The 24,861-nt window shown below is 49.2% G+C and overlaps 1 long non-coding RNA gene across 2 annotated transcripts in view; it reads left to right on the top strand.

Moving 5' to 3' along the window:
* Positions 1-5,885, top strand: part of LOC144134581 (uncharacterized) — a 222,138-nt gene extending 216,253 nt beyond the window's left edge. For both annotated transcript variants that reach the window (XR_013315158.1, XR_013315159.1), the window contains one exon: positions 5,431-5,885. This is a non-coding gene — a long non-coding RNA (uncharacterized LOC144134581). The remainder of the gene's footprint in view (positions 1-5,430) is intronic.
* The last annotated feature ends 18,976 nt before the right edge of the window (positions 5,886-24,861 follow it).

The following is a 24,861-nucleotide window of genomic DNA, read 5'->3' as shown; positions in this document are numbered from 1 at the left end:
TCCCTGATCATTTCGTTGATTCAAGTCTAAGCTTGTCCTGACCCTATTAGCCATTAACCTAGTAAATATCTTATAGGCAACGGACAGTAATCTTATCAGTCTGTAAGTTTTAGAGGCTTTGACGTCACCATTTCTTATCAATTAAGCTGGTGTTAGCGTTCTTCCAAGTTTCTGGTACGGTCGAGGTCATAAGGCATTCCGTACAGAGGGTGGCTAGTTTTGTAGCACAATCTACCCTCCTTCCTTCAACAATCCTGCGTTACTGGCTCCTCACCGGCTGCTTTCCCCATTTTTATTGCTCCTAAGGCTTTCTTTACTTCCCCCTTCGTTACTGACGGGATGACGCATTTCTCTGCGCTGCTGTCTCTCTCATTAACATTATGATTACATTGGCTACTGCACAGATTTGTGTAGAACTCGTCGGCTCCTTTAAATATCTTTTCCACATTGCTGATGACATTTCCCTCTTTGTCTCTTAAAGAATAAGTCTGCTTTTCGCCTAATATGCCAAGTTTTCTCTTCTCTGTTTTTAGGCAACCTCCGTTCTTTAGAGCATGCTCGATTCTCTCATAATAAACTGCCTATGTCAGCTACTTTTCTCTTATTTAATAACTTCGATAGCTTTGCTAGTTCTATTTTGTCTGTAGAGTTAGACGCCTTCATACTTTTGCGTTTCTTAATCTGATCTTATGCCTCCTTGGATAGCTTGTCGGTATCCTGTCAAACCGTCCTACCGCCTACTTCCACTGCGCACTCTGTAGTGATAGCTTTGAGAATATCGTTTATTCTTTCAACATTAAGATCGTCTTTCTTGGTTAAAGCCGAATATGTCTTCTTTAGCTATATCCTGAATACATCTGTTTTCCGTTTCACCGCTAACTCGTTAATGGGCTTCCTCTTCACATCTTCTTCAGTTCCCTCTTCAAGTGTAAGCTAATTCGAGACCTTACTATACTGTGGTCGCTACAACGCACCTTTCCGAGGGCCTCCACATCCTGCACGATAGCACGTTGAACGCATAGTATGAAGTCGATTTCATTTTGTAGCGATAGCTACACTACGCCAGCCACTTCTCAAGGTCAGCGTGGCTGCGCGCTGAGCCGTGACACCACTGTTCCGCCAGCTGTGCGCATGCGCGGAGTGACGTAATAGCCCGCAGCTGGTGTGCGCGCCGCGCGCCTCGCCGCTGCACCGACGGCGGAGCATATGCCACAAGCCTCGTGAGTTGTGCGCATGCGTGGAGTGACGTCAGAGCACGCAGCTGTTGTGCGCGCCACGCGCCTACATTACGCTAGCATTTCGAGCCTTCAGCCTGGCGGCGCCGTGGGCACCGTGGCAGCTGCCGGCTGCGCGGCGCTCCGGCGAAACAGTGTGGGGAGGAGTGGAGAGAGGGAGACGGGGAAGATAGTGAATTCACGTCCAGGGACGAAGATGAAGACGGAGCGCACAGCGAAACGCAGCGGCGAAAGACTGACTGCCATTCGACTGAGCGAGTTCCACTCGGCCAGCTGCAGCTATCGCGTCACTCCAGGTTTAACCCGAGCTAAACTACAGCGTTTTTTTAGTCTCACCATTGGGGCTCTTGCAGGTCCACTTCCTGTTCTCTCGTTTGCGGAAGAAGGTACTCATGGTGCGTAAGTTATTTCTGTCTGTGAAGTCTACTAATAACTCTCTCCTGCTATTCCTAGAAACGATTCCGTAGTCGCATACTGCCTTGTCTTCAGCCTGCTTCTTCCCTACCTTGGAATTGAGGTCACCCCATCAGTACAGTGTATATTGTTTTTATTTTGCTCATTGCCGATTACACGTCCTCATAGAAGGTTTCTACGAACGACGAAGAATCCCGTGCCTAGTTAACGTCTGTCCGCTAATCCACGATATCATAACACGTGCCCGCCCTTTATCACTGCACATACATTGGTAAAATCACTAGTTCTCAGTCGGGCTCACTCACAAAAGTTTGAAGAACTGACAGGCTGACTCGAACTGGTGAACTCAAACTCATTTATGCTCACAACTCATCTGGAGTCAGCTGGAGCCATGTGGGGTCGACCACTCATAGCGACTCGCGCTCACTCAGACTCACGTTTCATCTAGACTCACTCACTAATCTCAGCTCACGGCTCATCGGGACTCACGGATCACCTAGGCTCACTCATTTCGTTTCACGACTCACCTGGACTTATTCAATTCGATTCACCACTCATCTGCGATCGCTCATTCACACTATCTTGCACATTTCAACTCATGACTTACCCAGACTCACAGTAATTACACTGAACGGCCCAAGTTACATGCCTAAAATGCAATAAGCTCTGAAATGCAGCTAGCCTGTAGCCAGGTATAGATCAAAGGTAGAGAGAGGCGTGTAGCTGCCGCTCGCAGGACGTTAAGATCTAATGCTTGCAGGACTCAGCCCACAAAAAAAACGAACCACAAGAACAAGAAGGATGAAAGGACGGAGCGCTGCATGTGTTCTAAGGCCGCTGCATCAGTTCTGCAACAAGTTTAATAACATCAAAGGAAAAACTAGAGCAATCTCGATGCAATAAGCTACAGCTAATAACTAACGGGATCAAGCGCGGCGACTAATCAAATTTTCTTACCTTTTAGTGAGGTTCTAGAGTGCAGAAGCCACAAATATTACACACCAAAAAATAAAGAAATTGTTCTAGTCATCATTTAGACCACAAGAGCATTAAGTATTACGAGTGCACAGGAGTCTTTCCTTTATGAACGTTACAAACTCCTGCACGATCGGTATCGTGGATTCAGTTGGGATCCTGGGATTATTCAACTTCGCATCATGTACTTATTTCATTTGATAGGCCCACACTCTACCGGACTGAACAGGACTGAGGTCACCACCTGAAAGCGAGCCCACTCTCATCACGACTCAGATCATCATCTGAATGTGAGCCCTGACTCATGGCTCAGGTCGTGAACTGAACGTGAATCCGGACTCACGACAAGGAATAGATACCATTCAATACCCGCTAGTTCCTCTAACATTACTGCTAGACTAGCCTTACTTGCCTTGGGCGATTTTATGCGTTTTTAAAAAGGAATAGCGCGACTTCTGAGAGGCCCGAATGAAAAAGACACAGGAGGACAGGCACAGACTGGCAACAAAAGTTTCATTGCTTTTACCGAGGAAATAATACCGGGTGTTTCAGCGAACACTTTCAAAAATAGAAAAAATGGCTAGTTTTGGGCAAAAATATGGCTTTTGCGGCATTTTGAGGCATTTTTGCAAAAGGGAAGGTAGGACTGGACATGTGACGAGACAGTTTGTCGATTTTTTATCATCCGGGTGTTACCATCTTCCATTTTTATCAGCTGCTGATGTGTATAAAGAGCAGTGTTTCCCGAATAAAAAATTCAGTTGTAAGTCCAGCGCTGTGTGTGTGTGTCTTTATCTTTCAGTCCGTGTCTTTTGAGCGCAGGTATATTTTCAATATTACCAGCGTTGGCACACACCAGAGAACCGGTGAATCGTCTTAAGTAGGAGGGTGGTTAAGTAAATTTTAATAATTAATTTTTTCACTACGGGAGCTGGGTTCCTGGGTGCAATTAGATATTTGTAGCCGGTAAGGTCGTTAGTAATAGCCATATCGGTTCTCAGAATTCAGAAAAGGCGAATACCCTTGGCGTTGCGGCTCGAAAAAATTGGGCGTTTTCGAATAGTTATGTGCACTGGAGGCGTTGCTTTGCCTGCATCCTTTCGAAGGCGCGTGTATGTTCGCACGATGCAGCCAAATTGTGTAGAGCCACTGCTGCGAGGGTAATCGCGTTTTCAAAATTCTAAACTCCGATATGGCTATTACTAAATACCGGCTACAATATCTACTTGCAGTCAGTTGCTATCTTTGGGAGTTAAAAAGGTAGTTATCAGGAATCAGTTAACCAGCTTAATACTCAAGACAAGTCGCCGGCTTTCCGGTGTCCGCCAACACTGGTAATACTATGCCGCAAATCCATATTCTTACCCAAAAAAACCTATTTCTAAAGCTCTTGTAAAGTCTCCGGTGAAACACCTGGTATATGACGCTCCAAGAAACAACAAGAAACAACGTTGTGACAATTGACGCTCGTCCATACGCATGAACACTCAAAAAAAAAGGGTGCATGATAGCACCATCATCGCTTCTCTCGAGTCATAAACCCTACTTCTTACGCTGACAGTGCTAAGGAGAGGCTGATAAGGCATGCGTCCTCGGAACATACACTGCCGGCATAAGAATTAAGGTTTATGATTGCAGAGAAGCGATGATGGTGCCATGATGCACCGTTATTTTCGAGTGTTCATGCGCATGAACGACCGTCAATTGTCACAACGTTGTTTCTTGTTGTTTGGAGCGTCCTGTCCTAGTGAGTCTTCCCTTTCGCCCCTGTCGAAAGTCGCGCTTTTCCTTTTTGAAAGGCATAAGGTATTAGCGATAAACGTTTCCAGGTTCCGTTTGCAATGACAGCCTGTCCGGCGCCAGAGATCGTTAGCAGCCTCCGCGGCGTCACAGGTCTGACTGCCGCCTTGGTCAGTTGATCCGCAGCGGCTGGGGACTGAGAGCCGGGGGTACAGACGTGTACTGCCACGTCCGCACTGGTTTTGAGCGTGTGTAAACATTCGTGCTCGCGTTTAGAGGCCCGTGTGCTGTGCGCGCTGTCAGCGCTCGTTAAAGAACCCCAGATGGTGGAATTCCGGAATCCTTCACTAGGCGTCCCTCATAGCGTGAGTCGCTTTTGCACGTTAAACCCACATAAACCATAAAACCATAAACGTACTCTCGGAAATTTACTGTAACTACTGGCCTCTCGGAAGGACAGGCTGAGCGAAAATAAGACATTCAAAAGTCGGGACAAGGCGGGACGACCGCAAACTTACAGCTTAGGTTTCTTCGATGAATAAGGAAGTTTACGTAGTTCATAAGTTTACATGAATATCAGTTATAAGTTTGTATTCTTCCAGTCTTGCCCACAGTTCTGAAAGTCATTTTTTTTCGCCACTTATCTTCCCATCGCAATGAATCAACTTGCCCACCATCGTATCTGTTTAACTCGTTTCTCGCGTCTGACTCGCGACGGTCCTACTCAATACGAATGTTGTCAGAGCAGGAGGCCTTCCTAGGTGAAGTTGTCCGTGGCGAAGAGACACACGCTCATTCTCATACGAAGGCTTTGGAGCGTCCATTTATATTTTCGGGAAGAAAATGCGCTTTCCAAAGCGCTGCCTCGCCCGAATTCAATTTCTGAGGCCTTCTTTCAGAGAAGGCGTCAGAAATTTCCAAAGCCCTCAGTTACGGCGCACCTACCGGTTTTTGCAACCAGGCTCAACTTAAAGTAAAGATAATATGTAATGTAATTACTTAGGCAGCAGTGCCGAATGTTCCTGGCACTTGCTTAAGCCAGACCTTTATCTTACGTATGTTACAGGCTTCATCCCGTCTTTTGCACGTGCCCTGTCCTTTCCGCAAGCCAGCTCCAGTTGACCACCAGCAGACAACGCCTGTGCACCGTTCATGACCGCGTCACCAATACATCACCGTACGTCACCTCAAGACCACTACAAAAGGCACGCACATCGACAGAAGTTTTGCAAACACCCTCAGCAGCAGCGGTGCCGAATATTCCTAGCGCTCGTCTAAGCCAGACCTTAATCATTTATATGTTACAGCCCCAACACACACAAAACCTCATCAAAATCTCTCAGAAATATACCTGCAGGACATTTGGAATCTCCCCAGGAGGTGCTCATTTTTCCCGAATACATCCAAAAAACGTCCCCACAACTTGCCGTGTCCAAAAAGTTGTGCGTCCCAGGAACAGCCCCAAAAGGTTAATGCTAAATTTCTGGGCTCTGGCTCAATAAAAATATTTCTTCTTTTTCATGCAGACTTCAGGCATCTAAGCGCACATATATGTGCCAAATTTCAGGCACATGCTTACGTTACAGGTGGTGTAATAAATATGTCCACTCGTGTGAATGCTTGCTGTCTAGGCCATTCAGACTTACCTGTTTACATGAAATGTGCTTCAACAAGGTGAAAATTTGGGCTGGTTGGTGCATGATCTTGTGACCGGAGCAGCGCAGCACGAGACAAAGAGAGAGGCGAGACACGACGCTGAATAACAACCAGATTTTTAATACACGTTCGTCCAATATATACATCAGGCTCGTGTAAGAAGGAAAAGAAATAAGCATGAAAAACGCATAAGATGTACACGTGGTGAAATATTAAGACATCGCACGGAGATAATCAATTTCTCTGTCACGAAGCGGTACTGAAGGTATGCAGACGCATACGTCGCTCTTTGGCCGGATGTTGAAGGCTTCATCAATATCCCTGGTCCGTTGATCAAAATATGACGGGATGACCATTGTGTTTATAAGCTGCGGAGCGCGTTCATGCTCTCTGCAGTGCTTTGCTAATTAACTGCTGATGGCGCCCTTTAGGGATATTTTGTGCTCTCGAAGTCGTTAATTCAAACAGCGCCCTTTTTGACCAAAGTAGGTGCGTCCGCATGACAGGGGTACTTCATAAACCCCGCTTTTCACACATTTCACATGTTTTTTCCGGTGTTTTTCTTGCATTGATTTTTTCTTTGCTCGCTGTTGACTTTGGCGCACAAGCTTCTTAACTTGCTGGGTGCTGACATGATCACTTTTACACCAACTCTTGATCCTACCTTTTTGAGACTGTGGGAAATGTTATTAATGAAAAGAATGACCGCGTACGGCTTCCTTTATTCTGATGTGGTTGTGACATATTTTCTGCTTCTAAGTGCTTGCAGAATCCCTTCTGCGACACTGGATAGCGGTCTCGTCGGGCAACCTGCTGCTTTCAGCCGACGGTTCTGGGTGTCAAAACTTTGAACTTCATGATGACAGGATCTCGTCAAAGCGGCGCTGTCATTGCTGTTTTTTTCTACCCCCGTTTGATAATCTTGGAGTGCGCAGGTGTGTAGGGGAGCAGTTCTTTCTGGCTTCGTGGTCCGTATCGCCAGCATACGTGAACGCCTAGATAGGCTATCGTCAAGTCAAGAAATCGCATAACTTTGTTTTCTAGGAGTTCATTCGTTATTTCTGGTTCTAGTTCCTCTAGTCCTTAGCAAAAGCAGCAATGAGAGCCGCATTGACGAGATCCTGTCATCATGAAGTTCAAGGCAGTTTCGACGCCCAGAACAGTCGGCTGAAAGCAGCAGGTTACCCGACGAGACTGCTATTCAGTGTCGCAGAAGGGATTCTGCAAGCACTTAATGGCAGAAAATATGTCACAACCACATCAGAAGAAAGGAGGCCGTACGTGGTCATTCCATACATGAAGGGCATTTTCCACAGTCTCAAAAAGGTGGGCGCAAGAGCCAGCTGGTGTAAAAGTGCTCATGTCAGCACCGAACAAATTAAGAAGCCTGTGCGCCAAAGTCAACAGCGAGCAAAAAAAATCAATGCAAGAAAAATCATCGGAAAAAACATGTGAAATGTGTGAAAAGGGAGTTTATAAAATACTTCTGCCATGCGGACGCACCTACATTGGTCAAACAGGGCGCTGTTTGAATGAACGGCTTCGAGAGCACAAAAGATTCCTAAAGGGCGCCATCAACAGTGAATTAGCAAAACATTGCAGAGAGCATGAATGTGACCTGCAGCTTAGGAACACAATGGCCATCACGTCATATTTTGATCAACGGAACAGGGAGATTGAAGAAACCTTCAACATCCGAGAAAAGAGCGACGTATATGCGTCAGCATACTTTTGACAGCGTTTCATGACAGCGAAATTGATTATCTGCGTGCGTTTCCCTAATATTTTACCGCGTGTACATCTTATGCGCTTGTCATGCTTCTGTCCTTTCCTTATTGCACGAGCGGGATGTATATATTCGACGAAAGTGCATTTAAAATCTGGTTGTTAGCGTCGATTCCCGCCTCTCTCGTTTTTGTTTGGTGCTGCGCTGCTCCCGCCACAAGAACATGAAATGTGCTAGAATTTCACACACAAAGGAAATATGAATTCAAAAAGTCGCCCAATCCTCCCATATAACAGTAATTAACAGCGCAATACAGATGTAATTTCAGTTTATTAGATGTGGTCTTTGCATTTAACTGAGTACAAACAAAAGACGCATATGTATGCACCATTTAACACACAATGTACGGAGCACTACGGCACCAGCATATAATATTGGCCAAATTTTTCTCTAGCTCAAAAATCTGAAAAAATGAATCAATAAATACATAATACAGGTTTAAAGTTGATGCACCTTAAGCAAACATTCTAAAGGATACAAAAGCATATATGCACACGCTAAACCAAACGCATGGAAAGAGCAACCTCGGTGCCAAAAAAAAAAGACGATATGGGCGTACGATGCAGATACGCGGTTTCAGGTCACGGATATTCTGCAGGGTGAAACCTCCCTCTCGCTTTGCCTCTCGCACGAGCCTCGAAGTAAGTTTGAGCGTGTTATCAAAACAGGAAAAAAATTAATTCTACGAGGCGAAAATAAAAAACCAGCATAAACCAACATATCTTGACGATGTTGCCAACGGAAACCCGGGGATGAAATAAAATGCGGCAACTACATATATGAATTGAACGCAGCCTTCTGTCCTGCGCCTTATCACGGCACAGCGAACGCTCAAACATGTGCGCTACATCCTCGTTACACCCCGGCATTATTTTCTTATCTTTATGGTGTCTTCGACTGGTCGCTCCCGCGATCCGGTCTTCACTTTCATGAAGATGGATCTGGCCGGTATCACCACCGACCCCGCAGAATTGGTCGAGCGAACTGATCCATCTGTGTAAACATCTATGCGGTGACTGTGGTAAGAATGCAGGTGATTCAATGTCAGTTGTTCGAGAGCGGGCAGTGATCACCAGCTTTCTTCGTAATGCCAGGAATATAGAGGTGAACCCCAGGTTCATGAAGGCTCCATAAGGGTGAGCATGATCTTGACGCAGGGGTGAGCTCCGGTGGAAGATATGCGCGATGGGCTTCAATGACATTGGCGAATGCAGTACGTGGCCTAATTATTGGGAGTGTTGCGAGGTGACGACAGGGAAACCGTATGAGGTGCCGAATATGTGTATGCAAGAAATGTCTACAAAGTATAATGAGCTCATCATTCAGATAAAGCAGCAGGATGCAGATATCGCAGGTCTACGCAAACGTGTGGAAAAGTTGCAAGTCAAAGTAAATGATCATGAAGTTGAAGAGCTTCGGCAGCAAGTTAACGACCTTGATCAATACGGCAGGCGTCTTAATCTAGAAGTGCATTGTGGAGTTCGCTGACCTTTCCGCGAACTCGTTGATCTTGTGTTCGCAAGGAAAGCCGCTCCAGTGGGGTCGGAAGTCCCCAACAAAGGAGCCCTTCCCGTCCCTGCCTCCCCTTTGTGCAGCGGACGTGCTCGTTTACGCCGCGCCGTCACGGGGATGACCCGCCGGGAAAAATGCGAACCAAGTACAGCTGACGACATGTGGTTGTTAAGGAGTGGACGAGGTTTTGGGGGCGCACGAGATACGGCTGAGTATTAGCCGAGTGACCGGAAACCCACTATTCCTGTAACGACTGTCTACTTCCCTTAACGACTGTGTTCTCTTTGTTGCTGTCAACAACCTGAGTCATCGCCTCGTCGGCACATGTTTCTAGCGTCTGTGGTGCCGTGGGTGGCGTGGGGAACGGAAGTCGCATTTGTGTTGTTTGTGTGGTTATTTGATTGCGACCTCTCCTTTCCCAAATGTTTAATCAGTACTTTTTCCCCAATCTCTGATCAGTGGGCGGACCTTATTTTTCTTTCCCTAACCACTGATTGGCGAGATGGGTCGTTTGTTATCTTATTGGTTGCTGTCCCCGCTAAGGGCGGAGACAGAGGGTTTAAAACCAAGCGCTCTGGGTTGAGCGGGGGCTGAATTCGTCTGATCCACGATTTAGTCATGTAAATAGTTTTCTCCTTGCTTTGCTTCTCGTTTTTTTACCTATGTTGTAAATAAATAGTTAACCTTCTCCTTTCCTTGAGTAATGTGAATGTTTGCGAGTAGAACCACCCGGTCATCAAGAAACTCCGATTTCATCTTCAAGTAGTTTCCTCACATCTCCACCTTGAAGGGGGAAATTCAACTGGCGCAGTCGGCAGGATGAAACTCAACTGGCGCAGTCGACACAGGATCTCAACTGGCGCAGTCGAGACAGGATCGCAACTTCTTTCTACTCAAGGCATTGGACGGAAGGTGAGAAGAACAAGTCGGTGGACAAGCTGTTTGTCCTAAAGGAGAAAACGTGAAGCTGCGTCGCAAGACTGTCGTCGAAAGCTTCGGGATCACGGGTCGAGTTCGAGAGGACGTCGGAGGCTCAAGTCAGCTAGGAGCTGAAGGAGTCGGGCAACAACAAGCCATCGAGGGTTCGAGTCAGCGAGCTGCTGAAAAGAACCAGGCGTCCACATCGAACGGGTTCGAGTCAGCGAGCTGCTGAAAAGTAACCAGGCGACCAAGTCAAGCCAGTCACACGAGGCAGAAGTCAGCGAGCTGCTGAGAGATACAGAGCTCAAGTCGTCCGCATCGAGGAGCCAGTCGTCATCACGGAGGACGACGAGATCACCGGGGCAGAGAGCAACCAGTAAGGTAGCAGACCTTTCTGCTTTCTCCGAATTCACCATGTCGGTGTAGTGTTTAGTGCTAGAAACGATAGCACGGAAAACGGAGATGGCTGCCGTACGGTATGATCAGGAGGGCAGGATGCGACGTGTTGAGCAGGAGGAGGCTGAACAGCTGAGTGAAATTGAAAATTTGAAATTCCAAATTGAACTAGAAAAGAGAAAACTTGCACAGATGCAGTTAAAATTAAGACAGTGGGCGAAAGTCGATAGCGAGGTCTTATTCGCATCAGTTCAATGTTTTAACTGCATGAAATTTGGGCATTCGATGATTGAGTCTTCGAAAAAGCAAGAACAAGATATTCCCGCGGTGAGGAGAGAGGTGTGCGAGCTAGTAGCTCAGGTGGAGGTACCGGCGCCTGATAAACCAAGTTCCCAGTCGGAGATGGCTGTTGATAAGGTCAGTCAACCAGATAGGGTAGACGATCTGGCATGCCGCAACTTGGAATCCGAAGGTCAAAATTCTGAAGCCTGTGTGGATTCAGGGACCGAAATTACAAAATGGAAGTGTGCGGCTCTCCAAAGAGCACAAGCTGATCTAACGTTGTGTGCCGTGCCAGAACAGATCGCTGAAGGCATAGAGGCGTTAGTCACACCTGTGAAGCATTCGCTGTCAGAGCGAGCACATATAGAGCAGACCAAAGAGGGGCAGGAGTATACTTCTCGTGAACAAGTGTTCAGCGTTGCCCAAGAGCAGGTCGGCGCTAGCTCTGAGGCGGCGGGAACGCGCGAGGAAGATGTAAATCAGGATCTGATAGCGGGCACACTCCTTGCAGGTGATGGTAAGCTAGCTGCCAAAAATGAGTTGGTTAGCAAGCTGGAGCTGACACTGTGCGCAGTGACAGCAGATGTAGCTGCAGGTGTAGGGAAGTTGATAACACTTGAGACACCCGCGCTGCTAGAGCAGCCAGAAAAGGTGCAGCTGCAGGAAGAAAATGAGAAAGCTGATGTCAAAGAGCATTTCAAAATTCCGCGCAAATCCGTTAGTGACAAACCTGAGGCTTCAGTAGAGCTTCAAGCAGATTCGGAAGCTGCAAATGTATCTGCAGCAGATTGGGAGTTAACAGCGACTGCTGCAAAGAGTTTCACAGCAGGTAGGGAACTCGGAGATCCGGAAACTGCATTCCTCCCTGTAAGTCTAAACATGAAGCATGGTACCTCATTACCAGAAGTGCGGAACCAAGCTGGTCAAGGTAACTGTGGGGCAATAATGCTTGAGGAGATGATTTTTCTTCATGAGAACATCGGCTGCAAGCTCTGCAAAGAGCTAGCCTCACCTGAAACCCGATGTGAAGCTGCATGCGAAGTAGCAGATCTGAGAACTAACTTTAGTGCGAGATTCAGAGAACGGGAGAATGCAGACGCGATGACAGCAGCAATCTTTGTAGAGTTCAGGGAGCTGGTGAGCTCTGTCGATTTTGAGCAAGCTGACAATGCAAATCCGAAAGCGGCGGCAGCCTTTACAACCGGCGATGTGCCGGATAATTCGAAATGTAGAGCAAATCTGGTTGACGAAGCTAAAGAGAAACATGAGTTTCTGTTTCGAGATGTAGGCGGCTAGAAGTAATTTCTGCCAATTTGGTGCACCGATCTGACATGGTGGATTATGGAATGTGCAGATTGGTGTCCTAACCTTGTGTGCACGGAACGAATTGAGGCTGTGTATTTGTGTGCGCAGTGCTGCTTGGAACCTTGTGGCCGGACTTTAATGTCACACTGACAGCAAGTGTACGCGTGACATTCTTGGTTGGGAGGTGTGGAGTTCGCTGACCTTTCCGCGAACTCGTTGATCTTGTGTTCGCAAGGAAAGCCGCTCCAGTGGGGTCGGAAGTCCCCAACAAAGGAGCCCTTCCCGTCCCTGCCTCCCCTTTGTGCAGCGGACGTGCTCGTTTACGCCGCGCCGTCACGGGGATGACCCGCCGGGAAAAATGCGAACCAAGTACAGGTGACGACATGTGGTTGTTAAGGAGTGGACGAGGTTTTGGGGGCGCACGAGATACGGCTGAGTATTAGCCGAGTGACCGGAAACCCACTATTCCTGTAACGACTGTCTACTTCCCTTAACGACTGTGTTCTCTTTGTTGCTGTCAACAACATGAGTCATCGCCTCGTCGGCACATGTTTCTAGCGTCTGTGGTGCCGTGGGTGGCGTGGGGAACGGAAGTCGCATTTGTGTTGTTTGTGTGGTTATTTGATTGCGACCTCTCCTTTCCCAAATGTTTAATCAGTACTTTTTCCCCAATCTCTGATCAGTGGGCGGACCTTATTTTCCTTTCCCTAACCACTGCTTGGCGAGATGGGTCGTTTGTTATCTTATTGGTTGCTGTCCCCGCTAAGGGCGGAGACAGAGGGTTTAAAACCAAGCGCTCTGGGTTGAGCGGGGGCTGAATTCGTCTGATCCACGATTTAGTCATGTAAATAGTTTTCTCCTTGCTTTGCTTCTTCTCGTTTTTTTACCTATGTTGTAAATAAATAGTTAACCTTCTCCTTTCCTTGAGTAATGTGAATGTTTGCGAGTAGAACCACCGGGTCATCAAGAAACTCCGATTTCATCTTCAAGTAGTTTCCTCACATCTCCACCTTGAAGGGGGAAATTCAACTTCAACAGGGTGAGTTGTTGGGCTAGTTGGTGTTCGGATTTTACAGGCATATTTTTAGCGCAAAGGACGGGACGAGATACAGACAAGACGAGCACGGGCGCTACTGACAACTGCTTTATTGAAGAAAGATCGAGGCATATAAATACATATCTGGCCTGCGCCAGCGCTACCTAACAAGGAACTTGGAATCACAGCAGATGACGCGATAGGAAATTGATCTCAGCATTATACAAAACGACAGACGTGTCACTAACGCAGTTCTGACCCCCTTTCCTAATAAAGAAAGCTTCCAAAGTTTCACGGGCAGTTTTTTGACAACTTCTGCCAAGGATTGAAGCACTCCGGAACCGTGGCTCACACTTGGTGCAAGCAATGCAGTGGGCAACTAAATTCGTGCGTTCCTTATTGTAGATATCTTTAGCATGCTCCCGGAGTCGATCGTTTACGCAGCGCCCTGTCTGGCCGATGTACACCTTGCCACATGACAGGGGAATCCTGTACACGACGTTCATAGCGCACTGCACAAACCGTTTTTCGTGGTTCTTATGACAGCCCCTTTTTTTGTCTTCGCAAGTAATGCGGCGGCTCAGCTGAGCAAGTTTCTTAGGGGCTGAAAAAACCATAGGCACGTCAAACCTATTAGCCACCTTTTTCAGGTTGTGGGATACCTTGTGCAGGTACGGTACCACTTCCGGCTTTTGCTGACCATCCTTAGTCTTTGCTGCAGATGTGCGCTTACCAGGATTCATTTTCTTGAGGAGCGTTTCCGCGACTGCCATCACGACCGACCCAGGGAAGCCGGCTGAAAACAGCCTACCCAATTGATGCTCAAAACTTGCCTGCATCTCATGGACACACGACTTCCTTAGCGCCAAATCCAAGCAGAGAGTTGCTATGCCTCTCTTTACTATTTTCGAATGAGAGGAGTCGTACGGCAAGAGCTCTTTTTGTGCTCGGGGAGAATACGCCCAGCAGACGTGCTTTTCCCTGAACATAAGCCTCAAGTCTAAAAACGGAAGAATCCCTTCGACTGGAAGTTCGTAGGTAAAACTGAGCCCTCTGCCATGTAGTTTAAAATCATCAAGAACACACTGTAGTGTTCGCTCATTAGAAATGGGGCAGAGGTTGTTTAAAACAATTAAAAAGTCGTCCATAAAACGAAAAACTTTAAGGACTTTGTCATTGTTAAAATGATTAAAATGATCGTGTAAAGAGCGATCAATATATGATAAAAAAATGTTGCACAAGCCAGGGGCGATGCATGAACCAATGCAAATGCCCTTCTTTTGTAGATAAAACTGGTCGTCAAATTTGATAAAAGTGGAACGAAGATAAAATTCTAAAAGGCCTAAAAAGTTGTCTACCGTCAAACCTGCAGCATTCTGGAAAGCCACAGCACCATTCTCATCAATGCAATCTTTGACGGCAGCAAACAATTCAGGGTGAGGCACAGCATAAAAGAGCTCTTGCAACATTTTTTTATCATATATTTATCGCTCTTTACACGATCATTTTAATCATTTTAACAATGACAAAGTCCTTAAAGTTTTTCGTTTTATGGACAACTTTTTAATTGTTTTAAACAACCTCTGCCCCATTTCTAATGAGCGAACACTACAGTGTGTTCTTGATGATTTTAAACTACATGGCAGAGGGCTCAGTTTTACCTACGAACTTCCAGTCGAAGGGATTCTTCAGTTTTTAGACTTGAGGCTTATGTTCAGGGAAAAGCACGTCTGCTGGGCGTATTCTCCCCGAGCACAAAAAGAGCTCTTGCCGTACGACTCCTCTCATTCGAAAATAGTAAAGAGAGGCATAGCAACTCTCTGCTTGGATTTGGTGCTAAGGAAGTCGTGTGTCCATGAGATGCAGGCAAGTTTTGAGCATCAATTGGGTAGGCTGTTTTCAGCCGGCTTCCCTGGGTCGGTCGTGATGGCAGTCGCGGAAACGCTCCTCAAGAAAATGAATCCTGGTAAGCGCACATCTGCAGCAAAGACTATGGATGGTCAGCAAAAGCCGGAAGTGGTACCGTACCTGCACAAGGTATCCCACAACCTGAAAAAGGTGGCTAATAGGTTTGACGTGCCTATGGTTTTTTCAGCCCCTAAGAAACTTGCTCAGCTGAGCCGCCGCATTACTTGCGAAGACAAAAAAAGGGGCTGTCATAAGAACCACGAAAAACGGTTTGTGCAGTGCGCTATGAACGTCGTGTACAGGATTCCCCTGTCATGTGGCAAGGTGTACATCGGCCAGACAGGGCGCTGCGTAAACGATCGACTCCGGGAGCATGCTAAAGATATCTACAATAAGGAACGCACGAATTTAGTTGCCCACTGCATTGCTTGCACCAAGTGTGAGCCACGGTTCCGGAGTGCTTCAATCCTTGGCAGAAGTTGTCAAAAAACTGCCCGTGAAACTTTGGAAGCTTTCTTTATCAGGAAAGGGGGTCAGAACTGCGTTAGTGACACGTCTGTCGTTTTGTATAATGCTGAGATCAATTTCCTATCGCGTCATCTGCTGTGATTCCAAGTTCCTTGTTAGGTAGCGCTGGCGCAGGCCAGATATGTATTTATATGCCTCGATCTTTCTTCAATAAAGCAGTTGTCAGTAGCGCCCGTGCTCGTCTTGTCTGTATCTCGTCCCGTCCTTTGCGCTAAAAATATGCCTGTAAAATTCAACTTGCATGGTCTGCCCCTACATGAAAATAAAAACCTGCTAGAAAAGCTTAACCGCCTTGCAGACGATCTGCAGCTTCCGCGTCTCCCTGGACAAGGCATTGAAGCCGCCCACCGCCTTCCATTGAAATCACGAGCTGAAACGACAGACATCGAAACCGGGAATTCTAATACAGATAAGAATGTAAAGGTGCCGCCCGTCCCGGTTCGGTTTACATACCGTACAACTACAGATGCATGGCCTGAGAAAAAGGCTGAACTGAAAGAAATAAGGAAAAACATTTATCTCAATGAAAATCTCACAGTGCCGAACAAAAAGATTTTCTGGCTCATGAAGTCACCAGCTGATGAAAAGGGTACCAGTTTGCGTGGAACAAGGATTGGAAACTGTACGCCATGCTCCCCGCTCTCCGGTTATCAGAATAGTCACGATGGAAGACCTTGATATAATAAGGTGAAGGCATTCAACTGCTTTAATTTTTTGTTTACTGATCGTTGAAAATGGCTACCCCTTTCCACGGATGTAAGTACTAAGATAAGCATTCATTAAACGAAAGCACAGCCTTACGTCACAACCGTTTTTTTTTGTTCAATTTGAATGCGCAAAGTTTAAAAACTGGCTGTTGTTTTGCTCTGGTTAACCCTAGTTGAATAGCGAAAGTTTCTTTTCCTCGGCGGGTCGTCTAGGCAGCGTCTCATTCCGACGCTCTGGAGAACTTAAAGCGGTCTCTTCCGCAGTTGAAGAGTCACTCCGGGACGTGGAACGACTTCTAGCCGCATCTTCCTTACGACGCTTCTCGGGTCGTGCGGCGAAGCGCATATGTGGTTGGTGGTTGGTTCGGAGGTGGTTGGTTGGTTCACATGGTTCGGAGGTGGTTGGTTCGAAACCCACCGCCGGACACCCACCGGTAAAAATGGGTACAAGCGGCCCCCGGCCTGGCGCCCGGCTTTCTTTAGGGGTGTTCGCTTGGGAAAAGCTCCGTAAACCCCGCTGCGCCCCTCGTGGGCTAAGCCCCAGTTTCGAACGACCTCGCAGCCTGCTAAAGGTGGTACTCCGGTCAACGTGCGATCAGCAAAGCAGCAGCAGCAAAAAAAAAGGCCACAAATGGGCTTCTAACGCACGAGGCGGATTTAAGGTTGTTGACGGCGGAACTTATCGCTGATCCGTCAGAGCAACTGTGGTCAAAACCCTTTTCCCAAGCATCTCACCCAGAAGAGCCGAACACCAGGCCGGGGGAAATCTTCTACCCATTAAAAACCGGTGGGTGCCCGGCGGCACTGGGGATCGAACCCAGCACCTCCCGAATGCGAGGCGGAATGTGAACAAAATGTCTTGCGTGTGTTTTTCACGGCAAATACTCATAAGCTGGGAAATCCTTTTAGAGCCATCGTGACTGAAGAAGGCTCTTGGCAGAAGATGGTGTCATTGTTTTTGCAACGCGCCTTAGGAGAACTTGTTCCACCGGATCCGTTTGGAGTTCGGAGCTCGACATCCCTGGTGGAAAGCCACAGCGACGGTTTTCCCAGCGCCAATGCTGCTTTCTCGATTGAGATAGAGGACTTGTTTTATTCAATACTGCAGGACGAGCTTCTACAAGCAGTGCGCGATGTGATTGAGACCAACGGGATTGTTGCATTCCAGAACAAATGCGGAATAGCACTCGACTCTTTCCTGGAACTGCTGAGCGTGTGCCTAAGGTCCACGATCATACAGCACGGTGACAACTACATTGTACAGAGGCAAGGCATCTGCATAGGATCGAGTGTAGCGCCTGTATTGTGTAACGTTTTTTTTGGCCAAGTTCGATTCGTCGCTGCAGAAAGCACTTCAAGACAAGCGTGTTGAAAAATTTTTCGATATGTGGGTGACTTTTTAATCATTTTAAACTTATCATCAACTGACCAGCTAACCTCTGTGGCGGACCGGATTTTAAATGTTTTTAGTGCCTGTTCAAAGAACATGGTCTTCACCAAAGATTTGCCCTCTGACAACACCATTAGGTTGCTAGATTTAGAACTCAAGTTTTTAGCTGACGAACACGTTTGCTGGAAGTATGCCCCTCGGTCTAAAAAGGCGCTTTTGCCTTATGCTTCCGCTCACTCGAAGCTGGTAAAACGTGGCATTGCCAACCTGTGTTTCTCAAATGCACTGAGAAAAAGTTGCCCGCATGCCATGCAGCAGAGTCTTGCCGAGCAGGTGGTTCGACTAGAGGCCTCTGGGTTTCCTTCCTCTTTGCTGTTGGCGGTCGCTGAAACCTTGGGCAAGAAAATGAAGAAGCCTGCTGCCAATACCGAACTCCCAACAGAGAGGACAAGAAACTTTGAGGTGATTCCCTACTACCTTGGAATTTCGCATGGGCTGAAAAAGGTTTCCCAAAAATTTGGAGTGAATTTGGTGTTTTCGGCCCCCCGAAAGCTTTCCAGCCTTTGCGTCCGTATCTCCGGCTCCAAGCGAGAACCTGCCTGGAAAACTAATCACGAAACAAAGTTCACGAAGTGTGCTGTGGGAAAATTTCTTGTGGGAAAATTTACATTGGGCAGACGGGGCAATGTTTGAACGAGCGACTCAGGGAACATGGCAGAACGCTGCGCTTAGGTACAGGGAGTGTAGGGTTCGGCGCGCTGTCGCATCTTTTTGTACATGTGTTGCGAATATTCCGCGAGAGGGCAGTGACCCAGGCTGCGCGTCCGGTTTTGTTTTATTTTGTTTTGTTTGCTTTGGTGCACGCCGTTAGAAGGGGACTCATGCCTTTTTGGTTAGTCTCCCCATTCGTCCTTGCGGTTTCCTTCGCCGCTCCGGACGGCGGGGCTATCTGCCGGCCTCGACATTGGACCCCTGTTCCTTTGGCGGATTTCGAGACCACATAGGGTGCAACTCGAGGGTAAGGGAAAACGCTGACATCAGTTCTGAGCTTTCCTATTCGTCAAAACTGATGAGCCGCAGTTAGCAGTTTGTTTTTACGCGTGGAAAGGGGCGTGGGCATCTTCGGGGTGTACCCGCGAAGGGAGCCGCGCCCGTGTGCTTTTGTCTCTAGCGACTCCTAGCTGGCAGGCGCTCGGTCTGTCCAAGTGCGGAGGGAGTGACCGTTGAGAGCTGGTGCGAGGCACGCCATTTTGACTGTTGGGACGCGGTGCCCCTCGCCTCTGTGCAGGCGGTCGGCTAGGCCGGCCGCGGATAGTTGTGGCCGTATACTGACTTTTGTTTGTACCCATCTGTAAATAGCCTGTATAAAAGTTCGTTTCTCACTAAATCGCTTCGCCTGCAAGTCATATCATCGAGAAACCTTCAAGCGGTGCATCCAGTTTCTGGAAATCACCGGACTAACACCACCGGCAAACTTTAACTGGCGCAGTCGACAGTACTGGTGCTCTGCAGCGGCCCCGAGGAACGAAGACATCCACGGAGAGAACGATGAAGTTCGGCATCCAAGGCGAGATACCGAAAGGACGACAGGCTATGGGGGTACGAAGGCGCGAACCGCATCAGGCTTGAAACGCCGAAGACAAGGCCTTCAACAGACAGAGAGTGGTATCCCTGAGCAACGGCGGCATTTGGAAGATTCAAGCGGACACGGCTTTCTGCGGAGCAACGAGGAGGCAACAAGAGGCCTCCGAGGAAGAGAGTGCTGCAGACGTGGAAAGGACGAGGAGGCATCTGACTGAGAGGTTCGGAGAGGTCGCCGGAGCCATGGGCAGTGACGCGACGGCAGAGTGAGTCCCCCTTCCCATTTGCTTCCCTCCGTAGCGCTCGAGCCGCAGGGTTAGGGAGCAACGGGTGTGATGGCCGCATTCAGGTGTTCGAGTGGGCAATACGCCAGGCGCGCCTTATGGTCCAGGCTGGACGATGTCTGCCTGGAATCCCTCGAGCGCGAACTTGCGATAGCCAAACAAGAGTACAAGGAGATGAAAGAATCTCTCCAGAAAGAGCGAAGTGCGCAGCAGGAGGTGCTACCGCTAGAGCGAGCTCAGAGCCGATCACCCCCTCCGGGTAGAGGAGACGGCAACGAATCGCTGAGCAGTGTAACAGAGGATGGGGTTGGTTGCTGCAGCTTGAAGCTGGTAGGGATTGAGAGCGCTTCGAGCAAAGCGCAAGTCCTGGCAAACAATGTAGAGATCGCTGCCGCATTCAGGTGTTCGAGCGGGCATTACGCCAGGTTCGCCTTATGGTCCGGGCGAGGTAGTTACCTCGAAAATAAGCTGGACGATGTCAGCCTGGAATCTCTCGAGCGCAAACTAGCGATAGCCAAACAAGAGTACAAGGAGATGAAAGAATCTCTCCAGAAAGAGCGAAATGCGCAGCAGGAGGCGGTACCGCTAGAGCGAGCTCAGAGCCGATCACCTCCTCCGGGTAGAGGAGATGGCAACGAATCGCTGAGCAGTGTAACAGAAGAGGTGGTTAGTTGCTGCAGCTTGAAGCCGGTAGGGATCGAAAGCGCTTCGAGCGAAACGCAAGTCCCGGCAAACAATGTAGAGATTGCTGGCGCTGAGTTGCCGGATGCTGCTCAGTCAGCAATCCAGGTTGAAAGAGAACAGCGGTCCCTACCTGCTGGCTTGGAGATGAGCCCCGTGGAGGGGAAGGCCGATAAAACCCATCCGGTGGGCGACGCACGTGAGGGCATGACGGACTTTTGCGCTGAACTTCATGAGCATGAGGAAAAGGGCGGCTCGCCAGGCGCAGGCGTCCAGTGTGAACTTTGCGCATCGACATGGAAGCGGTGCGTCGGGGGTGTTTCACCTATGACGCGGATGAAACATCCAGCTCAGCGGTAGCGGCGTCGCTTGAGGCGCAGGTGTCGCAGCTGTCTAGAGCTGATTCTGAGACAGCGGACACGGGTACAAGCAATGCTACAGTGGAGAGATTGCCATACGGCAGATCAGCTGGTGTGGCCAGTGTCTGCGTCCTTTACCGTGAACAGAGCACGGAAACACGTCCAAAGTTTGCGACGCACGCCAAATCACGGCACGATCTTGGCGTGCCTTTGCCTATGCAGCCCGAGGGACTGGCGTCCAGCGTAAAGACGCTACAGCAGTTGAGGACGCAAAGCATGAAGGCCTCAGAAAACATGGCTCTGTCCATAGCGAAGGCGCGTGGCCTAATGCGCTGACCGCCAACGAGGGTCGTAAGTTGGATAGACAGCAGCGCAAACGGAATGTCACTGCGCTGACTGCCTGTGCCGCACCGATATTCGGTCGTAGATGGCGGGTGCGAGTGTTAGACCCGGGAGGACGCCGCTGAATCGTAGGCTGCGTTTCTATGCCCACTCCACCTTTAACAGGCCTCGCCATGTCCCAACAAGGACCCGTGCGCAGGTGTGCAACACGGCTAGCCTTGGTAGCACGTCTCGAGATGAAACAAAAGGCTCGAGTAAGCGCGGATGCAGTAGGTGGGTGTGGGGGATCCAGAGTTGGCAGGACTCAGTGTTCGGGGACTACAGACATGGACATGACCGAATGTTCTTGTGCGGCAGTTATGCTGATTTTACCTTCTGTGCTTCAGTGATTACGGACAGTGTGATATAAACTGATCGGAACTGTCTTTGTTTGCATATTACAGATGTTTGAGTGCCCCGAGAATGATGTGCAATCTTAGTTACAAGATTGAGAGTATTTGTCATTGGCGCTGTCATTAGCATTGCCCTCGGGATGTGTGTGAGTGTGTGACGAAGGGTCGCAGCGTGCGGGCTCGCAGGCTCCGGTTGCTTGCTCGTGCAGAGGTATTCAACCGCCACTTGCCGAACCCTTTTTTGTTGTTTGTTGCCTCGGCTTATCTCTGAATAGATTAGCCGAGTCTTGGGGGGGAAGGTATAGGGTTCGGCGCGCTGTCGCATCTTTTTGTACATGTGTTGCGAATATTCCGCGAGAGGGCAGTGACCTATACTTCGTCTCACAAGATGTTTGCAGCACTACGGAAGGTAGAGCTCTCTCGTCCAATCAGGGCTGCAGAAACGCAGAAAATAGTCCCTCGAATATTTGAGGAGTGTATGACTATTAATCAAAACAATAAGCATTGCAACTAAAAACATGATTTGGACAGGTATATTTAAATGGTAGGGAGTGTTTCAATCACTGGTGAAATTACCAGACAAAGCCCGTACGGACACAGCTCTGCGGAGGCCTGCTGCGAGGTAGTGATGCGTCGCCACTTTCCAACATGGCGTCGGACGAGTCTGTTGTGTCTCCTGTGTGCTCTACACCGACAGTGCGCTGTTTCCCCAAGCAGGCGAAGCAGGTGGCTTTAAATGTTCTTGAAGCGCTTCGCGTCGAGTGCGGGGGCAGTTGGAGTACAAATGCGCTCATCAAGAGGACGGCAAAACTCACGCAGGTGAGCGAGCGAACGCTTTACAAGTGGACAACGGAGACGTTGAACGCGGGCCGAGTGTTGTCACCGAAGAAGCGTGCTGGCGGAAGAGGCCGCGAGCGGACGAAGAAGCTGGACGATTTTGACCTGACCGTGTTGCGAAGGGTGGTACACACCTTTTTCCAGAGAGGGGAAATTCCAACTATCGCGAAGGTGGTTGCGCATTTCGAAGAGGTCGAAACGCTACCGACCGTGTCCGCAGCGACAATGCAGAGGATGTTGAAGAAACTTGGCTTCCGATATAAGAAGCGCTCTCGGAATGCGATGTTAATCGAAGCGACGCACATTGTGCAGTGTCGCCGCCGGTACCTGCGCCAGATATCGGAGCTGCGACGCCAGGGTAGGCCTATTTTCTTCACCGACGAAACGTGGGTTAACGCCGGCCACACGCGAAGTCGAGTGTGGACTGACTGCACCATCCAATCTGCACACCAAGCGCATCGATCCGGACTGTCGACTGGTCTACAAAACCCCAGTGGCAAAGGTGGCAGGCTTATTGTGACGCATTGCGGTAGTGAGCAAGGTTTTGTCGAAGGCGCAGCGGAAGTTTTCCGAGCGAAGAAAAACTCGGGCGATTATCACGAGGAAATGAACGGGGAACACTACGAAAACTGGTTCTCCAGGAGACTTCTCCCACTACTACCACCCGGCAGCGTTATAGTGATGGACAACGCGCCATATCATTCTGTGAAGCAGGATAAAGTGCCGCGGATGAGTAGCCTCAGAAAGGACATACAGGCTTGGCTGTCCGGAAAAGGTGTCGCGTGGAGCAGCGGCATGGTGAAGCCCGAGCTCATGCAGCTTGTCAGCAATGTGAACACAGGTGGGGAGCAATACCGTGTCGACTGCATTGCTAAAGCTGCTGGCCATCTCGTTGTGCGCCTGCCACCGTACCACTGCCAACTGAACCCGATAGAGCTTGTCTGGAGCGACGTCAAGGGTTTCGTGGCCAGCCAAAACAAGACGTTTAAGCTCCAAGACGTCGAGCCTCTGGTTTGGCAAGGCATCACGCAAGTGACTGTTGAGAAATGGAAGAATTACGTGCAGCATTTTATCAGTGAGGAAGATGTGATGAGAAAACTGGACCACATCATCGACGATGTTGTTGACCAGGGACCGGCTATTCTTGTCAACCTGGAGGACGACACAACCAGCAGTGCTGAATTCAGTTGTTATGAGGACGATGAGATGATCGAACCCGTTTAACGTGCGTTGCCTCTCGCGCAGCACATGGGCTTGTTTTGCATTTCGCCACCATCGACACTCGGCTGCCTCGGCACGCTGGAGTAAATAAATTTATATGCACATGACACGATTACTGAAATTTACTGCGACGCGACAACAGAGGAACTGATGAGAACAGTACCCTGGTTGTCTCACATATATCGGTGGACACCCGAACTGCGCAGTAAAGGAAGGGATAAAGGAGGGAGGGAAAGAAGAAAGACAATATCTCGGTGGACACCCGAACCGCATCGTAAAGGAAGAGATAAAGGAGGGAAAGAAGCGAGAGAAAACTGAAAATTGAAAGTTGGATTTTGAGAAAAGGCGCGGCCCTGCGCGGTGGAACACCTGTGGCTCGGTGCTACTATAAATAGAGGTAGAAAGAAGCCACCTGGACATCAGGTGGATCGAGCCACAGGCGCGTAGGAACACACTAATGTAGTGCGCGCCATCCTGATTGGACGAGAGAGCTGTACCTTTCGTAGTGCTGCAAACATCTTGTGAGACGGAGTATAGGCTCCGCGTCCGGTTTTGTGTTATTTTTTTTTTTTGCTTTGGTGCACGCCGTTAAGGCGCGCTCACACTAGCGGGAAGCTTCCCGCACCGACACAGCGTCAACGTCGACGCTGCCTCGCAGCTCCTCAGAATGACGCTCACACTGCGCGCGTTTTCTCGCTGCGGTTGTCTTGGAATGTGTAGAGAGGATGCGCTGAGGGAGGACCCGAACGAGCAGAAAGAGAAGGGGATAGTCACGTGACACCAGAGAAGACTGGAAAGCGCACCCTTTTCTCGCGTCGTCGTCTTGATCGTCTGCTAGCTTCCCTCCCGTCGCCCTTTTTGTCTCGAGGATGGCTGGTTCGAGCGATAAGCTGTTGGCTACAGTAAACGTACTTATACTTGTTTGTTCGCTACTTCTGCACCGTCGCTTCTGCACCGTCTCAAGTCGCATGTTCATGCTGGCAAAGAAGCCGCCGAGTGCCCGGCCGGCCGGCCGGACGCGCGCAGCCTCCGCCTCCGCCGACGGCGTCACTGAACTGGGACCGACGTCACGGTTCACGGTCGGCGCCCATTGGCTGTTCTCGTCAGCGGCACGGAAAAAATAGGTACAGGGGCGCTCACATTAGCGGGAAAACGCGCAACGACGGGCGTTTCCCGCGTGCCGCTTCCCGCCCAAGCCGGTTTTTCTCCCGCGGACAGCCTGCTCTCCCGTCCCGCGGAGCGATGGGTTCGGTACCTATTTTTCCCGTGCCGGTGACAGAACAGCCAATGGGCGCCGACCGTGAACCGTGACGTCGGTCCCAGTTCAGTGACCCCGTCGGCGGAGGCGGAGGCTGCGCGCGTCCGGCCGGCCG

The sequence above is a fragment of the Amblyomma americanum genome, chromosome 5, assembly GCF_052857255.1.
Source record: "Amblyomma americanum isolate KBUSLIRL-KWMA chromosome 5, ASM5285725v1, whole genome shotgun sequence".
In the NCBI taxonomy this organism is placed as follows: domain Eukaryota; kingdom Metazoa; phylum Arthropoda; class Arachnida; order Ixodida; family Ixodidae; genus Amblyomma; species Amblyomma americanum.
The sequence above is the reverse complement of the archived record's forward strand: the minus strand, read 5'-3'. Positions and strand labels throughout refer to the sequence as shown.